This window comes from Anomalospiza imberbis, chromosome 1 (assembly GCF_031753505.1).
Source record: "Anomalospiza imberbis isolate Cuckoo-Finch-1a 21T00152 chromosome 1, ASM3175350v1, whole genome shotgun sequence".
NCBI lineage: Eukaryota > Metazoa > Chordata > Aves > Passeriformes > Viduidae > Anomalospiza > Anomalospiza imberbis.
In genome coordinates, this window is record NC_089681.1 from 59,283,228 (window position 1) to 59,301,429 (window position 18,202).

The 18,202-nt window shown below is 41.1% G+C and overlaps 1 long non-coding RNA gene across 1 annotated transcript; it reads left to right on the top strand.

Moving 5' to 3' along the window:
- Positions 1-1,742: 1,742 nt before the first annotated feature.
- On the top strand, positions 1,743-12,318 carry LOC137475944 (uncharacterized). Its single transcript, XR_011000154.1, has 3 exons — positions 1,743-2,106; positions 2,197-2,504; positions 11,485-12,318. It is a non-coding gene; the product is annotated as an uncharacterized lncRNA (long non-coding RNA).
- The last annotated feature ends 5,884 nt before the right edge of the window (positions 12,319-18,202 follow it).

An 18,202-nucleotide genomic window follows, 5' to 3' on the forward strand; every position in this document is an offset into this window, starting at 1 on the left:
CACTTCCTTCGAGGCACTGAACAAACCCATTAACTAATCTTGTAAAAATACTCCTTCACTAGCCGGCCTTTAAACAGTGGCGTCTATTGTATAAACGTGTATTTCTCTTATAAACAGTCCTGGGAGACATATAGAGATAGGCTGGAGCTGCCTTTGCCAGTTGCTTGGCCTGTGGAAACAATTAGCTTGAAAGACAGACTTTAAAAGATGAGGGGTTTGTGCCCGCAAAAGAAAAGCAGCAGCTTCAAAAGAGTGTGATTTATTCGAACGGGAGAAAAAATAAAAGGAAGCAGAATAGTTAGGCTCATTGAGTTTCCATCCTGTAGTTTCCTTATTTTGCTAGGCTGTGAAAGACCATAGCCAGGCTCTATAGAGAGTGCACATTTGAACCCAGATTTACTAATGACTGATATGGCAGTCACGGAAGTTCAATTTATGTCTTTCTTTTCCCCAAAAAACAAGGCGTTCGTAAACCACCTTTTTTTTTTTTTTTTTTTTTTTTTTTTTTTTTTTTTTTGATGGGAGACCAATAAGGTAACTGTTATTGCAAGGTTTTTAAAATAGATAATACCCCGTTTGGAAACCAAGATGAAGTACCCTTCTATCAGGCATAGCCTTGAAACATTTACAGAAAGCCTTTTAATGGAGATTTAATGCATCTATAATAATAACACAGAATTTGATACCCTCTAGGAAAAACTGCCTGGTGCTCCCCTAACAACCACGATTACTGCACAACTTGTTATATGTAAAGTTAATAAACCAGAATTAAGGTTGAGAATAAACTTTATTAACCAGCAGGAACCTGTGTCTTCTCCCCCTTGTAAGTGTCCCACAGGCACCAAAGACCCCATGTTTGTCCTCTGGTTTACCTTTTCTGGGGCGGGTTTACATTTCTAGCCCTGAAAGCTCTGGCTGTGACTGAGGCATACTGGGGATGAGGCAAAAAAAACAACCATAACGAAACAAAACAAAGCAAAAAACCACCACCAACAACAAGAAAAAACAAAACCAAACAAAACACATGAAAAAATCAACAGAAAATATTACAAAGGGAATATATAAAGAAAAATAAAATAAAATTATAGAGGAAAGGAAAGGAAAGGAAAGGAAAGGGAAAGGAAAGGAAAGGAAAGGAAAGGAAAGGAAAGGAAAGGAAAGGAAAGGAAAGGAAAGGAAAGGAAAGGAAAGGAAAGGAAAGGAAAGGAAAGGAAAGGAAAGGAAAGGAAAGGAAAGGAAAGGAAAGGAAAGGAAAGGAAAGGAAAGGAAAGGAAAGGAAAGGAAAGGAAAGGAAAGGAAAGGAAAGGAAAGGAAAGGAAAGGAAAGGAAAGGAAAGGAAAGGAAAGGAAAGTAGAGTGGAGTGGAATGGAAAAAAAAATAAAATAAAATAAAAAATAAAATAAAATAAAATAAAATAAAATAAAATAAAATAAAATAAAATAAAATAAAATAAAATAAAATAAAATAAAATAAAATAAAATAAAATAATATAAATAGAGCCAAGCACAGCCGTTCCTGCCCTGCCGTGCGCGGACCCGTCGCCGCGGCCCGGGGCCGGTGCCGCGGGCGCGGGCGGGCGCACCGAGCGGCGCGGGTGACACCGTGTGGCCGCCGCCGGGACTGTCCCCGCCGCTCCCGCCCCTGCCCGCGCCCGCCCGAGCCGCACCGCCACAGCCGGGCTCTCCGAATGCCCCGGCAGAGGAGCCCGCCTCTTCCTCTTGGAGCTAAATGAGTGTGGAGCCAGAACTTGCCTTGGACTAACTCTGGGTGCTGCCGGGGAAGACATCTGCCTTTACGCTCCATTTTAGGCGGCTGCGGGCAGGACAGCCCGGGTCGAAATTCGCGGGAGTGAGTGCTGCTCTTCCCTGTGTCAGCAGGCCGGGGAGAGGGAGGGGTTCTCCTTCCTCAGCCCTGGCTCCTCACAGCAGCCTCTTTTGGACCCAAAGTGCCAGAGGAAGGAGGCGAGCACAGCGCACTCCAGCCTGTGCCCGTGCATTTCTGGGTCAGACATCCTCGCGGGAAATGGCTTTATTTAGACAGAGTAGGTGGTGATGAGATATGGTGTGCTGGGCCAGCAGAATTACAATGCATGCGGTTTGGGCCTTTGTGAGTCTGTCCTCAGTTATTTTCGTTTGTTTTGGTGCTTCCCCAAGTCTTTCAGATAGAGTGTCTTCACTCATGTTTTTGTTCTTCCAGGAACAGGCAGGAGAATCCAAACTCCAGGCCTCGTCTGACAGCACATCCCCGTGCCAAAAAGGCCAAAGGAGTTGTAATTGCTGTCAGAAATGAGCTTTCAGCAGGCCCCTGAGAGGAGAGACAGTGAAGAAAAAAAACCAGTCCTTCTTTTCCTTGGCCCCTAAAATGCCTGTAAACTTTGACCTGCTGACAGAGAAAGGCCAGTGGTGGAAAGGGCATGCTGTGGAGTCATGACCTCTGCTAATGGACCTCCTGCTTGTGAAGCTGTTCAGTACTGCCACCTGCTTTCCCCAGAGTTATTAAATAAAGTAGTTTAAAGTTTTGTAATGTACCAGTTCTCACAGGTAGAAAAAGGGGACTAAATGCTTCATGCTCCTCAGGATGCTGAGGATATTAAATGTAAGGTATATAAACATTTTGTGCATAATGGCAAATCTCCCATTAACCTTTCCCCCTATTAAACACCATAAGAAAGTCTGAGGTTACTGAACATACATTTCTATCACTATTTTACATGTTGTATTTCCAAAATATCTTCGTCATCTGAAAGAGATTACATACAAGTTGCAGAAGATCCATATCTTTCCAGAGAAGTGGCTCATTGCCAGGTAGGTGGTCAAGAGCACAGCATCACAGGATGATTTGGAAGGTACATAACAGATCATCTAGTTCCACCCCCAGTGCCATGGGCAGGGACACCTTCCATTAGACCAGGTTCCTGAGAGCCCCATCCAACCTGGCCTTGAACACTTCCAGGGATTCACAGCTTCCCTGGGCAACCTGTTCCAGTACCTCACTACACTCAAAGTAAAGAATTTCTTCTTAATATCTATTCTAAATATCCCCTCTTTCAGTTTAAAGCCCTTCCTGCTGGTCCTGTCATTACATGCTCTTGTAAAAAATCCCTCTCCAGCTGTCTTGTAGGCCCTCCTTAGGTACTGGAAGGCTGTTGTAGCATGTCCCCAGAGCCTAACATCTAAAATGACCCTAAAAATGAATGTTTTGGCAATTTTACCACATCCACATATCCAACTTTTTTCTCTTAGGTACAGACACTCAAGAAATCTGGGGTCTTTTAAACATTTCCAGCACACAACAGAAAAGAGCACAATGTAGTATTTGAATTAGGACAAGTGAGGCCTCTTTGCTAATGCTCCAAGACTTCAGCATAGATTTTTGCCTGCAATGGACAAGTCTTCTCCACAGGTTTATGTCTTATTGCCATAATCCCTAGATTGACCTTATTAGTTTGGTGGAAGCAGTGTACACATTTCCTGGTCATCAAAACCCCATCTCAACCTGTGGACACCAGAAGACTGTCCTCCTCCAGCTGTAACCAGGTCAAACAAAGCACCCACTGTCCATCCAAATCCTCTCTGTTGCCAGACTAACTTTAAAGAGAGAAGGGAAATTACTTGCACTCCAGCAAAATGTATTTTCCCTCCATCAAAATGTATGTTGAGATAATCACAAAATTGGAAACAAGATCACAAAATAGAGAAATAATGAAGAGTATTTATAGGTATGGCTTTTCAGAGCAGAGCTCTTCTCTTAACACCCAGTGTCTAGGTGTATAATGGAAAAGCCATGTCATCTTCAGATCAGTGTAGAGAAACTATCAAAGTATCTTATTAAGAAACACAGTAGGATGTTATATAATACAATATTATAATAAAAGAAGACTAATATTGATGCCTATATTATTATAGTTTAGTTTAAACTGCCTTCCCTGACTGATGATTGCTCTACTGACTGGCACAACAGCAAATTCCTTCAGTTTATGCTGTGATATGAAAGAGATGCAAGTGTCAGCACCTCAAAGTACCACAGAACCATTGATTTTTCCATTGGTTCATGTGGATCCATCAGGAACACATTTGCCTGTTCTGTGTGATGTTTGGCAGCACTCTGGTAACTCAGGTGTTAGGAGTCTTTCAGGAGGACTCTAGTTCTGCTGTACAAACACCTGAAGCTTGTCCTGGTGGCCTGAGAAACTGGTGATACCCCTGCCATGGGACTTCTTTACCCCCTTTCTTGACCCCATTGTCACTGACTCCATGCAAGACTGGTCTACTTTGATGAGCTCCTGGGTAGAGGGATGAGTGTGGCCAGCTGGAGGAAGACAATAATACTGTCCATTCATTTTTATCCTCTCTGTCAAAGCAGAAATGTCACAGAGATATGATTGCCCCAGCTCTTTGGAGAGAGACTGATGAAGGCCTGGACCAAAAAAACCACAGTACTGCAAATACTGATATAATATCAGCACTCAACAGCCTTTGATACTGCAGACAGAATCATGATGTTACTGATCAATCATGATATCATGATGAATTGTGTTATCAGTGCTTCACCTCCTCCATGTTACTCTCCATTCCAATGGCTAATGTGGGGCAAAAGGCCACTGAATGCAGGGTTCACTTGATGCCTCAGGAGGTGATCTAGAACAGAGGCTAGACAGTGTTAAAGGAATAAAGTAGGTATTTATTAAAAAGGCCTTTAAAGGATGAACCTTGGGCAGTACAAGAGCCCAGCCGTGGCTCCACCCAAGACAAATGACAGATCACACATTTTCACGCTTTTATAAGTTTTGGTCCATTTACATATTGGGGTTAATTGTCCAATTACAGCTTCAGGTTATGAAGTCCCATCCTCCCAGATTGCTCTCATCAATTTGCTGCTGTTTATACCTTTTGGGCCTGAAGCTGCAATAGTATCCTTGGTTCTCAGGCTGGAAAAGGATTGTTTTGCCTAACTAAACTGTGAAGAGAACTTTCTAAAGTTTTATATGAGATTCAGAGTTATATACTAGTGCCATACAGACTCTGGAAAATATGAAAGCTAAAACTTAAGGCATCACACTCAAGTAGATTTTTTGGCTCACCTGCAAGGTCTCAGAGGAATCAGTTGAGGGCCTAGAAGCCAGTGCCTTCAGAGGGCTGGAGCAACTCTTTCAGCTCAGTAAAAATGGTCTCCTAACTCTTATTGTGCCTGAATTTATGTTCTGGGCTTGAAATAATGTCATTGTGCATGAGAGCTTTCAGGCAGTCTGAATGATGAAATCAGCCCCCTGTTGATAGATGTGTGGTGAAGGAACTCCTTGATAATTGCTCTTTCCTTCTGTGTCTCAAAGCAGACAGTTCAAAATGTCCAGAGTTATCATCACAATGTAACTAGATAACTAAATGGTTTACACTGCTCCTCCAATCTCATTGCTAAGAAACATCTAGAAACCCATCAAAGGAGGTGGCTGCCTATCTAAGCATGGGAAGGGAGTTTCAGATTAGTAAAATCAGAACCTAGAAAGCCAAAGTGGGAAAACCATTACAGAAGAAGGACCCTTCCAGAAACCTTACAAGTCTGGACTTGTGTCCTCTTCCTAAAGAGCTGTGGCACCTCCACTGCCAGTCCCAATACCATGGCTCTCTTCACATAAGGAAGATATTATTCCTTATTAAGGCGCTTACATAGCTAAGTAAGTACCCCTCAGATACTGAGATCTGCATCAGTAAAAACCAGAATACTGACCCTAGGTGAAGACTGACTGGATCCCAGCTCAGACAACAGGACTATGAAGACATGGTTTAAGACCCCTAGTACTCTGCACTGATTTGAACTTTCTTTGCAAATTCAAATACCATGTATTCAGAAAGTGTCAAAAACATGAACAATTGTGCCATCTCAGGAAGGAAAAGTTATATGCACCATATTTGCCAGATATATATGAAATCATTATTCCTCATCACAGCCACTGCCTTGTGAGTTAGGTCCAGCCTAGAATTTAGCAGGGTGTTAAGGCAGCCCTAGTTCTGTGTCTGAAAAAAGTTTTACCAGTTGTTCTCCCTCATCTGAGCATTTGGTTTTATGTAATTAAATATGCCAACAGAAAAAAAATAGTCCTTTGTCAGATTGACAGCTAAGCACTGACTTAAAATCATAACCTCAAGTGTGTTCAAAGCTGAAAATCCAATCTGGCTGACATTTTGTCCTTTAACACATGTTGTCATAATCCCAAGTTAAAGGCTGCCCTTATATTGTACCAAACTAAATCACACACATTTCAGAAACTTTGGCATGTAAAGGAAGCACAGTGCTACATAAAGATGGTGTCAGACCAAATTTTCAGCCTTCTTTGTTGGTATTTTGGATTTTTCTCAGACCTTCAAGGTTATATACATTTCACGGTTTAATTTCTGTTATTCCCTAAGGCACTGGTGCATATTTACCCACTAACAAAAATAATTCCTTTGAAACATAATAATTTATAATAGGCATATTATGATCCTTTCAGCTTTATTGTGATCTAATCACTAGGCACGTATTTCGGAAATAGAAAATCCTTTCAAGACTTTTACCTTGAGACAGGCTAAGAATGCACAATTCACAAACACACATTCATACCAGTTCCCAGTTCGGTAAGATGATCCGTTCTCCAAAGCCACATATATAAAAAAGTTAACTGAACATTAGCCACCTTTCAAACCTTAATTGCACAACTTGCTTAAAATAGAAGATTTTGCAGAAATGTTTCTGTAAATTTAAAGGCATGTTCAAACTACAGGCATAGAGAGAAATGGAAAAAGTCAACTTTGTCCGGATTGTCACTTTGGTATGATTTTATGTTTACAGATTTAAGTCAGAATCTAAATACAACTCAAATAATGGTGTTTCACTTTACTGATGGCCAAACTTCAGGCGTCTTACCACAAATTAAGAAGAATTCCTTTTTACCATATCCTGTATCAAAACCCCTTTTTGGTGGTTTGGTTGTTTTTCCTGTGAGTGTGGTGAACTTTCAAGCAGCTCCCAACCCCTGTGCAGTGGAGCTGTATCAGCAGAACACAGTCCTGGCACACCACACCATTTTTGCTTGCAAGAGATTGTCTATATTCGTGTTACACCAGCCTGAATGCTCCCTGTTCCTGCTAAAGGATTAATGATGATAAATAAGTAACTACAGTGGGGCAAGTAGGTGATGAGAGTTGGAATATTTGGTAAAGTGATCATATGCAGTTTGATATGATGGATGGCTTTATTCAGTTATGTCATGTCATGGGATACAAACTTGATTCTTCAGTGGATGAACTTGAGCTAGACTAGTGTCTAGAGGCAGAGAAACTTTCTGACTGCAATGAGTATACTTCTTACTGCTAATAAAGTATGTGCTTCCAACGTTTTCTTAATGAAAGAACCTCTTCCACCAACATCTCATAATTAAGCAATACTCATATTGTGTCACTACCTTTTTTTAAACTTCCAATTGCAAATATCTACCAGGATGTCTGGCAGACATGTTACTTTTTGAACATAAATTTCTAATTGTAATGTCTACAAGCTAAAGCTTGAAAGCATGAACACTTAAGATTATGATACCTTCAGATAAGTAAAATAAATCCAAATCTTTGCAATTTAAAAACCAGTTCTGTAATCTCTTCCTTATCATCTTAATTCAAATCCTTCTTTTAAAACTATTCATCTCTGTAAACAGACTTACACAGTCCATTATTTTTATTTGATACTCACCAGGGAAAAAAACCCAAACCTGACAGGCTACAAAGTAGGTATTTCTTGTGAAACCAGACAATTATTTTGCTGATATTGCCCTTATGTAGTGAAAGTTAAACAAGAGGGATAGGTAAAGGTGGTTCTTTGATCAAAAAATACATACTATCCCACAGTTTGATTTTCCAGGTATTTATACATTTTTTTTCCTATTTAATCCATTTAGAATAAAATCCTGAAGCAAAATTCCATTTTGAAAATATCCCATCAATCTCACCATCCCATACTTCCTTATGGCTTGAGCTGCCCTTGGTGGGTTCATGCCATGCTCAGCAAGGAGAATAAAGCAGCTTAGGGAGGGACTTGATGAGTTTTGGTGCAAACCAAAAGTTTCAGAGTTCTCCAGTGCTCTTTAGGGCTGTACTAACACTAAGTGTTGGGGGGTAGGAGGGCTGTGAACAAAACAGGGGAAGAAGAAAAGGCAGAAAACAACAAGCCACTGGATTAGGTGGGGGGAAGTTGCAGAAGGAAGGACTGCTCTACAACCCTCAGCCATGGCTCCACCTCAGGTTACCTAGATTTCAGATGTAGATATTGTTATGGGTACCTCAGCTGTGTGTCTCCATTTTGAGCTACTTCTTAGTGTCCTAATAAATAAACTGTGGGTAAAAGATCTTTCTGTAATGGTATCAGATTGTCAGCCTAAAGAAAAGAACATTACTCCTCTTGGTACCAGTGAGAGTTTTTTCCTATTTCTCTGTTTGTTTTTTTCTGTGGACAGTAATAGGAACTTCATTAAATTTTAATCAAAATCCATGGAAACTTAGATGGACTTCAGGTAAAAGCTTCAGTGACAAAAATAAGATAGATAAATAGATAGACAGACAGTTATAGACAAAACAGTTTTTTTCTGTGATTTGAACTTCCATTGTAGATGGGTACTTCCAGGATAACACATACAGAAATGTCCTCCCCTCCTCCTTCTTCTGTGCAGCCCTGGAGGATAGGGCATAGCCTAACCTTACTCCAGTTTCTCTGTTTTCATCTACTGAGGGACAGTGAACAGATCAGGAAGCCTGTTGTTCCAAATCTGAAATTCCAAGTGCATTACTTGTTCAAATTAAGCCATTTGATACTGTTTTAGTTCATTGATTTGACAACTGTGACATTTAAAACAATGTTTCTGATACAGAAACTGCTTGAAAAGCAAATGAAAAATGTCCCAGAAGCAAACTGTTGTGGAAAGTAAGCACAGCTGGACCCTAATTCTTTAATAAATTGGAATGAATATTCCCAGAACAAATTTTCAGTATTTAGCTGTGTTTTTTTAAATTGGAAGACTTCTGAACTTGCATGACACTGGGAAAACATACCATCCTCCCTCTCTCCACAAACTGAGTATTTCAGGAAATTTTCTTATCTGTACAAGGAAAAGCCTCTCAATTCAAGCATGATTATCCCTAATTTGTAGGCATAAAGTTTAAAGCTACAATACACTGAACTTCAAAATTATTAAGCGTCTAATGGTACAAATTTACTGAGATGTTCAAAACTACCTAAGCTGCTTAAAGCACCCCAAAAGTATATGGATGTGTCACTTGGGGACATAGTTTAGCAGTGAACATGGTGATGCTGGGTTAGAGATTTATCACACTGATCTTAGAGGTCTTTTCCAACCTTAGCAATTCTACTATTGTATGAAAGTGAGTTTAAAAATGTTGTTATCTGCTTGTACCCCTGCTTTCTGCCCTTCTATCTCCTGTCTTCTCTTGTCCCACTGTCTCCATTACCAACCTTTTTCCCTTACTTTCCTCCAAATGCCAGACTAAAAATATTTCCCTTCTGCTTTCTCCAGCTAGGTCACAGCATGCTGACCATACCTTTGTCTTGATTCCCAAGACCATTAAAAACAGTCTGTGAGGGATATTACTACACAGCTTGATCATGTAACCAGCAATGCTCTAGTGTACCTGTGAGATACAAAGGCACTGTAAAAATAGAGAAGGGAGGGAAAAAAAAAAAAAAAAAAGTGCTGTTCTCATTCCTCCCAAATGAAGTAAGAGATTGTCATGGAAGCTCAGTTTCCACACTCTCTCCCTACCCAATTCTTTGGCCAGTCTGCTCTTCTTTCCCCCCTCATCCATGAGGAGTTGAAAAGGGCAGAACCAAAAGCAGCACGAAATGGGAGTGAGACTTGTAAAGACAATGAAACAAAATGAATAGACATAAGTAAAATAATCCTAAAACAATGACAGTTCTCTTTATTGTAAAAACCGAGATGATAAAATGGATAGTAAAACTTTTAATCACCTCTTTACCGCAGTGCAAGACTGCTGCTGTCAGAGTCCTGCAGTCAAGCTGTGGTGAGACTGAGCAGGTTTTTTAGAATTTCATTCTTCATCTGCAGATTTCAGGAATGAAAGGATTGTTCCTAAGAGAGGAAGTTAAAATTTAAATTGCCCAATTTCTTCCTTAGGCTGGCATATATCAAAGGTATCAACTGAGTTATGCTGGTTGGGAAGAGATGAAAATCTGGTCTGCAATCTTTAAAGAAAATGCATTTCTATTGCACATTATTAGAAAATTATTTTTTGTTGCCTCTATAAGACAGCAATAAGAAAGGGAGGGAAAATAAAATGTTTTAAGTACTGTACTATGTCCCATGGACTCTTTTTTGCAGTTACAGTCAGTCATCAGTCCCAAAATAAGGTTCTTCAAGGCTGCAAGGGATTCCAGGTATGCAGGAATCCCAAACTTGTGGCCAGAAGCCCAGGGTCCTGACAACTGACCAGGAAAAAAAAGGCAGACTTCCACCACAAATCTGTCAAACTTGAAACATTTCCATGAATTATTTCAAGTTAAACTAATCATATCTTTTTGAGTTTTGTCCTGACATTACTCAGGGGGCCTGTAGTTGCGCCAGAAGGTTTCTGTAAGAGAAGAACAGGAAAGCCTAAATCAAACCCATTCAGTTTTAGATAAAGGTGATCTGCAAAGTTTTGTTCTGAGTCTGGCCTGAGGGGTGTTCCAGCTCTTCCTTTACCGTTTATAATTTTTCCCCTACATTTATTTCAAAAACACAATTTTCTCTTTTAGTCTTGGACTCATTTAATGTATTGAAGGCCATCTGCCACTCCTGATGACTGACTGATGAAGTCTGCTTCTATTTCTAAAATAAAGACAGGAGCAGACTAAAGCATGCCTGAGCCAGGCTAGGATGAGAGGGATGCTTGAATGAGCGGGATGGTTGCAAGAAAGAAGGGACAAGTCAGACATTTAGGCTCTGTGTTTCTTCTTGGGCTGGTGATTTAGGACAGACCACTTTGCCCTGTACCAATAAAACAGGAACAGAACTACCACTCTCCCTGCTGTTCTGCTGCTTTATGGCACAGAAAGGGGGGAAAGAGAAGAATGTATTTGTTCGGAGCATCCATCCACCATTTAGATCCTGGAACCCACACCCTGGTGTTATGTCCTGGCCACACTGCTACATCCCAGGAACAGTCCTCCTGGGAGAACAGGGCACTCCTGGCTGCTGCTGTATGTCTGACCGAGTTGGTTGGCAAACTAAGATGGATTTGAAACTTTGCCTCCTAGCACAGGAGGGAAAAAAATTAAACAAATGGGCAACAGGATGTTTAATGGTGCTACTACAATCAATGGCAATAGTAGCTGTAATACAGTCAGCCTTGAAGCGAGCTGCAGAGTGGTGATGTTACTTTATTCTTTGTAATGATCATTGTTAACTAATATTTGTCTGCTGAATGCCCACAGGTCTTTGTCAAGGAGCAGGCCCCCACTATGACTGGCCCTGAATACAACCTAATAAAAAGCTGCCATCCTCCAGAGCTTGAAATTGAAGCACAAGTCAAAAGACAATAAGTGAATTCCGCAAAGAAACAGGTGGACCCCAGGGTAACAATGAGACAAATGTGTCATGACATGGCCTGAAAGTGGCCAAACAGTTACATGCAAGAGAATGAGAAATGCTGCTATTTCTGTTAATTTGAAGAGTCTCTCGGACAGTCTATCTAAGTTAAAGTTGCCAGGTCTTTTGATGCCTTTTCAGAGTTGAAGTCCGCCTCCTGGTAAGCAGCTGTCAGCAAGGCAGGGAAGAGGTAGCCTCTCTCTCAAGGTGACATGAAGTGAATGTGGGAGCAGCAATGTTGATACCTAAGGCTAATTCTCTGCACACAGTCCATTTGAACTGCATCTTCCAGAAGCCAAACCAGACTTCCCAGGCAGCTAATAAAAGGGATTTGTCTTCTGTACAAACTGGCTGCTTCCAAATGGCCACTGCAGAGTGAGCAGCCAGTCCCTCCCCAGGCTCGCACTCTTCAGAATATAATGATGGCTTTGCTGTCTCTGCTGACCAGCTCTGTACTGAAATGGGAAAGGTTCCATACGTGTAATAGGAGCTCAGAGACCGTGGTAATGAGTATGGTGTAAAAAATGATAGATAGGTGGATGGACAGATACCTCTTTATCATTTTTCTGAGCCATCCAATTTCCCCAGGCACAGAGTACACCCCGGAGATTTGGGTTTAAGGCAGAGAAAGCTTTACACGATGGATTGAGTGTTGTGTAAATATGTAAATAAAGAATAGCTCTTTAATTTTTTATGAGGATTGCATTTTAAAGCCCTGCTTTGGTCTTCTTACTCGGGAAAAATTGCCACCTAACAAAATGGCAGTCATACCTGAGCAAACACAAATATGTTCTGCACATAAAACACCTGTATTAAAAATTAACTAATGAAAAAATATTTGGATAATATTAGGAAAAGCAAAAAGCTTGTGCATCAGACAAAACTTCCTGGCATATGAAGTGCATTTGGCTATCGAGATGCTCTTTGTAGGCCACATGCTGCTTGCTGACATGCTTGAATCCTAAATAAACAGACTTTATACAGGGAAGCTCACAGGGTTCAGGGGCAAGTGGAATGTCACAGCCACCCTACTGCCATGTGTGACGTGTCTGGAGGCAGTCTGTGCACAGCAGCGTGTAGTGGTGGCACCGTACAGGACTGAGCTGTTCAGCTGCAAGACTGGCACCTGAGTACCCAGAAGATGCCAGGCCCTCAATGTGACTCCTATAGGACTGTCAAGAAAGACCGCAATGGGATTTAAGCACACCAGCTCCCAGACTGGAAGCTGGCAGAGGGAAGTGGAGGGCTAATCAGTTCCCTCTAGCACCATCTGAGCTGGCTGTAGGATGCTGGGTCCCAGGCAGGCACATCTGCACCCTGTGTCTCAAACATACAGCCTATGCCTCAGCATGTCAGCTCAGGGATACCTGATGTAACCCCATTTTTTGTGGTTTCCTTTGTCCCCACACAATCCCTCTGTCAGTGCTGCAGTAAGAAGACCTGCATGGCTCAGTTCCCAACTGCAACAGAGGAACTGGCCTGCTCCTGCCTACCTGCCTGCTGTCCCCTGTCCTAGTCTGCCCTTACACACTGAAACTGGGAAGGGAGAGGAAGCGAGCCCCCAGAGCAATGCATTGCAAGTGGTTTACATGGAGCATAGCTGAGGCAAAGCAGTGTGTGCATCTGGGAACAATCCTGAGCTGGTAGGAGCACAGAAAGCACAGTCCAGTCATAATTGCTCTATTCCCCTTCCAGGATCTCCATCAAGATGTGAAAGGTTTCAGCAATTGATCACCATCATTCAAAGGGAAAAAATAATTTGCAGAGTTCTGGTTCTGCATGCACATAAGAAAAAAATCTTAGAACTGTTTTACTGCTAGAAGTCCAAGTGTAAATATCATCCATGAGAACAGACTCTGCCATTAAAACCATCCTTGCTTTGTTCATACCACCAAAGACACAGTGTTCTGCCTAACTAAAGGTCACAAAACAGCAGAAATTTGAATGCTTCTATCAATGCTTCTAGCAATCCAGGATATTTCACATGAAGCCTGTAATCCATCCAGTAAACATATCTACATACATACATACATACAGACAGACATTTAGATACACACACATACACACAATGAAGGAGGAAATACTCCCTTTAATAGCATGACCTTGTTGTTTTGTACCACTGTTTAAGAAAGGGATTATTAATGAAGCCAGCAGAAGTGCAGCAGTGTTTGTTAAGGCATCAAAAACACCCATTCCTCCTTTTTTCAGCAGAACTGAAACCCTCACATACATCCAGACTCTTGCAGTGTTTAGGTGTAAATAACACCCGGTGTGTACAAAGCTCCCCCTTTCATATTCATTACTGTCATAGCTTTGAAAGGAAAAAAGCAGAGGTCATTTATTAGAGGTTACTTTTCATGCAAAACACCCTGTGGTTGCTGTCATTCAGAACTACTTAGTCTACGCCCTCAGTCATCTATTAGCGGGGCTTCAGGTCATAACCTTTAGTGGCATTTGGAATCCCAGAACCTCTGATTAGTGCAGGATTTACATATCCTTCAGTAAAATATGCTCAGCTATAGAAATGCATGAAGTGTTGTAAATTTGTTTGGCCTTTTGTCTGGAATACATATGAACTCTGCATTCAAAGTAGGGTGCATTAAACTATATTTGTTTATCGTGTTGTAGCTCCTCTGTTAATGTGGCGTCCATTAACCCATTAAAGACAAACTGTCCTTTCAAAATGGGCTCATAATTGAGCACAAAGAGGAGGTAGACGCCAGTGCAATTAATAGGTTCAGATCCCACAAGCCAAGTGTTGGTGCTTCTTTAGGCCTGTTCTGTTTTTCTCAGAGAAGTAGCCATGCCTGTACAAAGTTTGATTTAATGGTCTCTACTGGGATCCGTATCGTGAAATTTTACTGGAAGATGTGAAAGTACCACTGAGTTGCTGCCTTGGCAGATGGTAGCAAGGTGTAACCAATCACACATTTTTGAGTTTCAGTAGCATAGAAACATCATTCATTTGCAATATAGGATCAATACATGTTGGGGCTTCTTGTTGCTAGAATTTAGAAATAGAGCCAAATTACACTGTTCATCTAACAGAAATGCCATTAACAAGCATTAATATGATTAATTGGCTGATTTAGCTCAGCAGAGAGGATTTATCAAACAATACTAAGCCAGTTTCCCAGATATTTGAGTACTTGGGGTGCTCTTCTACATTCTGATGTATTTTGAAGAAGACATTTTTAAAGGGTGTAACATTCACGGCACAGGGCTGGAATCAGTCGTCTCTGTGTTTGAGAGGACCTCACCTGAACTGAAGTTCTCTAAGTCATACACAGTGAGAGACCATCTATGTTTTATTTAGGTTGGTTATGACTCTCTTGCCTGGATGTGAATCCTAATAGTGATAACAAAAGTGATACCCTGTGCATTGGGGGCTTCTCTATATCACCACAGAGCTTCACCTGGACATTCCAGCCTTTGAGTCAAATGAAATTCCAGCCAGGAGTTCATTTAGCCTGTGGTCTCCGTCCTTGGAAAGTTAATTCAGACGTCAGTGAGTGCCAGTGAGAACAGAATACAGAAACAGAATACTTGCCAGGAGTATTTTATATACATTATGACTTTGTGTGGTTATATGTCCTCTCTAGGTAAAGCTGGAGATATAGATATTTTCATCATAAATTTACCAAAATAAATATTATTTATAAGTATTATTAATACCATCTCACACCAAATGAATATATGACCTTGCATACAGGCTGGTGGACATCTCTGGCCCCCAGTTTCTTTTGATTTACAATCCGGCTGAGAGGTTGGTTGGTTACAATCTCAAAATTCTTTGTTGAAAGAGCAACCTCAGCTATCTCTGCCAAATCCATACTTATTTCTGCATGTCTTGGTGTTCCATACACTCAGATGTAAGGGGAACTGCTTCATGCTCTGCAACCAATATCAGTGGGAGATACAGTCTGAAGGGATGCTCCCTGCATGGATAGAGTGTTGGCAGACTGATCCGTGGTCAGCAAAGAGGATATCACCTTTGCATATCTATCACATGTCAACATCCAAATGATTGTCCAGTTCTGTAGCTACTCTTTGATTTGCCTGCAAGTTGAGAATAGCAGAATGGCCTGGCCTCCGAGTCTGAAACTTGACTTTTGTGGTCACATCTGTGCATTGCTTCATTCAAAGGCTGTATCTCTGGAGGAGTGAGGTCAGGTATTTAAATGCATGTCCTGGTTTAAACTAAACTCAGTATAAGAGGCAGAGAGACCCCACATTTGGGTGATTTGCTGCACTGATGGGCTTAGAACCAGCCCATCCCCCAGGGGAGCAGAAGGACACAAGCTCACCTTGAAATTGGAAGCAATGGGGAAAGACTGAACCTGTGAGCTGCATCTCAGGTGATTATAGTAAATTTGACTTTTTCAATTCAGGAAAGTATTTCAAGGCATACAGGCTGAAACTGAGAGCACAGATCTAGACACAGCCCAAGAAGAAAACCTGGCCCTTTGTCTCTTTCTTACCACACAGAAGCAATACCTTTTCAATTATAAAAGACATCAAAAGGTCTGTCTGTGACAGACAGAAGGCTAAAATACTTCCCTAGAAAATGTCATTTTCCTGCAACATCAGGTTGTGGCATGGATATCGTCACTGATCAGGCTTTCCAACTCCTCAAGGTTACCAAACTCTTCAGGGTGGAATCATGTGTGCCCTTCTTATTTTACCTTTCATATTTCCAGGCAGAGGCAGATGAAAGGCAGAGTGCCATTTTCCATTCTGCAGGATCAGAAAAGAGAATGACGCAGAGCCTACAATTACGTGACCTTATCAGCAAAGCTGAGGACATTTCCTGTGGGAATGTACGGTGGAGAACGATCAACCCCAAGACACACTGCAAATAATATCAAGGGTCCAGCCATATCTTCCATTCATTTTTGAAAGCCTGAAATGCTACTGATTCTCCAACGTTGTAGTCAGAAGTCGTAAGAGGCAGGATACTGCCAGGTGAACATGCCATCTGATATACCCGATCCACACAGAGAGAGCCTGAAATGGTCAGGAAAAGCTCTCTGCCACTCTTACCTAGAGATGTTACTGCACATTAATATCTAGAGTAACCAACACATAAAAAAAAGTTCATTGGTAAGTGTCAAGGTTGTTCTACAGGGACACACACGAGACATGGTTTTCTGAGCTTTCATGGGATTTCAGAAAAAAACTCATCAGTCAGCCCCTGATGAAAAAAGAAGCTTCATGCATGGGACAGTGCTCAACACCCACAGAATAAGAGCCCTGGGGGACATATCAAGGGTAAGGAAGGATTAATAATGGGAAACAATGAAAAGTAATAGAGAATGGAAAGTAAGAAGCAGTAAAAGTGATGGAGAAATGGGATCAAAGCAGTAAAATCACTTTGAAAGCAAACTTTTTCACATGGTCTGTTGAAAAGAACAGATGGCACCTGGACTTAACTTATTACAGCTGCTTGTCAGCACAAGTAAGAAGGCAAGCCTCTGAGCCCCACGACGTCGACCTGCCTGTGGCATGCACATTTATTCAAGTTAAAATGGCTACAGTAGCACTCTAAAACAGAAATTTTTCTGGTAATATGAAGAAAGAAAACTGGAAACCTCTGTTCCACAGTGATAGAAAAGGTGACCAGCTCCAGCAATTTGTAAGAGAATTTGCTTTCTTCCGCTATTTAAGCAGTTAATCATCATTCATCAAAGCTTTTACACCAACTTTTGGGCTGTTTAACAACAACAGGACTCTATCCCACCTTTAGTTAAGATGGAACACAACTGTTTTGCTAAAATGACATCCAAGGAAACCATTCTTTACATAGAAGTCAGGGATTGCTTTGTGGCCACCTTCAGTGAAAGAAGACTGAATTCCATGTTGAATGATTATAAATTGTGTTTTGAAAAATAAATTTACTTTAAAAATCATCTCATTAAGATAAACACCATTTTTTCTCAAATAAATCCTCTATCCTTTGTTTTCCTCAAAACCTGGTTATATGAAAGTACAATATTCAGGAAAATATTTGAAATACTGCTATTGTTTAAACTGAAGATGATAAATACATCCAAGCATTGATCTGTCCCTGATACTGAACAGGTGGAGCTGCTGTTGAGGTCAGCACTGAGAAGAGTTGTCACCAGATCCCTGCCATGTTCCATCAGTTACTCATGCACTTTTGATGTACCAGACACCCACTGTGGTTTAGTTAATTTAGATAGATTTAGCTTCTGTTGGACCTTGAATGTGAATCACACATTCTCAACTAAATAAGGAAATAAAATTAAATGCAAATTTGGTCAACCCTCTACCACAAGTGAAAGTTTTGTGTTTGTATATGCAGATGCTTAAATCTCCAAAAAGGCAGGCAATTTTTAGTGGATTATTCTGATTGTCTGCCTTACAGATGCATCACATTTGCTGTGTTTGAGAACACTGTGACCTTCCCCTGCATAGGAGACTGTGACTGCAAAAGAAGACACATCCATATGTTCTCCCCTCTGCTTCTCCCTCCTCTGCTTCCGTACTTCCCCCCATCCTGACACTTGCTGAGACAAGAAGGTCTGATAATTTTCCCACTTCACAGGTTAACTC